The sequence below is a fragment of the Podarcis pityusensis genome (assembly GCF_964106645.2).
Source record: "Podarcis pityusensis genome assembly, chromosome: 13".
Lineage (NCBI taxonomy): Eukaryota > Metazoa > Chordata > Lepidosauria > Squamata > Lacertidae > Podarcis > Podarcis pityusensis.
In genome coordinates, this window is record NC_138038.1 from 10,001,051 (window position 1) to 10,002,701 (window position 1,651).

Consider the following 1,651-nt stretch of genomic DNA (forward strand, 5'->3'; position numbering starts at 1 on the left):
TTCAGAATGGGTAGGTTTGTTCTTCTTGCAGTCCATGGGACTCTCCAGAGTCTCCTCCAGCACCATAATTCAAAAGCATCGATTCTTCGGCAATCAGCCTTCTTTATGGTCCAGCTCTCACTTCCATACATCACTACTGGGAAAACCAGTAAGTCAATATAAAAGACAATATAAGAAACAAAAAAACCACATAATAATAAAGAGCAAAAACAATTCAATTATCCCCTCTCCTAAAACGCATTTAAAACAGTTTCGGATGTTACTCATCCAAAGGCCTAGATGAAGAGGACCGTTTTCGCCTGGCACCTAAAAGTGTTATAATGAAGGCACCAGGCGAGCCTCTCTGGGGAGAGCACAAACAAGGAGCCACTGCAGAAAAGGTGCCTTATTGCATTGCCACCCTCTGGACATCTCATGGAGGAGGCACATGAATCATAGAATCATAGAGTTGGAAGAGACCACAAGGGCCATCGAGTCCAACCCCCTGCCAAGCAGGAAACACCATCAGAGCACTCCTGACATATGGTTGTCAAGCCTCTGCTTAAAGACCTCCAAAGAAGGAGACTCCACCACACTCCTTGGCAGCAAATTCCACTGTCAAACAGCTCTTACTGTCAGGAAGTTCTTCCTAATGTTTAGGTGGAATCTTCTTTCTTGTAGTTTGGATCCATTGCTCCGTGTCCGCTTCTCTGGAGCAGCAGAAAACAACCTTTCTCCCTCCTCTATGTGACATCCTTTTATATATTTGAACATGGCTATCATATCACCCCTTAACCTCCTCTTCTCCAGGCTAAACATGCCCAGCTCCCTTAGCCGTTCCTCATAAGGCATCGTTTCCAGGCCTTTGACCATTTTGGTTGCCCTCCTCTGGACACGTTCCAGTTTGTCAGTGTCCTTCTTGAACTGTGGTGCCCAGAACTGGACACAGTACTCCAGGTGAGGTCTGACCAGAGCAGAATACAGTGGCACTATTACTTCCCTTGATCTAGATGCTATACTCCTATTGATGCAGCCCAGAATTGCATTGGCTTTTTTAGCTGCCGCGTCACACTGTTGGCTCATGTCAAGTTTGTGGTCAACCAAGACTCCTAGATCCTTTTCACATGTACTGCTCTCAAGCCAGGTGTCACCCATCTTGTATTTGTGCCTCTCATTTTTTTTGCCCAAGTGCAATACTTTACATTTCTCCCTGTTAAAATTCATCTTGTTTGTTTTTGCCCAGTTCTCTAATCTGTCAAGGTCGTTTTGAAGTGTGATCCTGTCCTCTGGGGTGTTAGCCACCCCTCCCAGTTTGGTGTCATCTGCAAATTTGATCAGGATGCCCTTGAGTCCATCATCCAAGTCGTTGATAAAGATGTTGAATAAGACCGGGCCCAAGACAGAAGAAGAGCCTCAGGTGATGATCTCAGGGTCCAGGTTGGTTCCTATGGAGAGAGGCAGTCCTGGAGGTACAGTGGTACCTCAGGTTAAGAACTTAATTCATTCTGGAGGTCCGTTCTTAATGTGAAACTGTTCTTAACCTGAGGTACCACTTTAGCTAATGGGGACTCCCGCTGCCGCCACGCCGCCAGAGCACAATTTCTGTTCTCATCCTGAGGTAAAGTTCTTAACCCAAGGTAATATTTCTGGGATAACGGAGTCTGTAACTTGA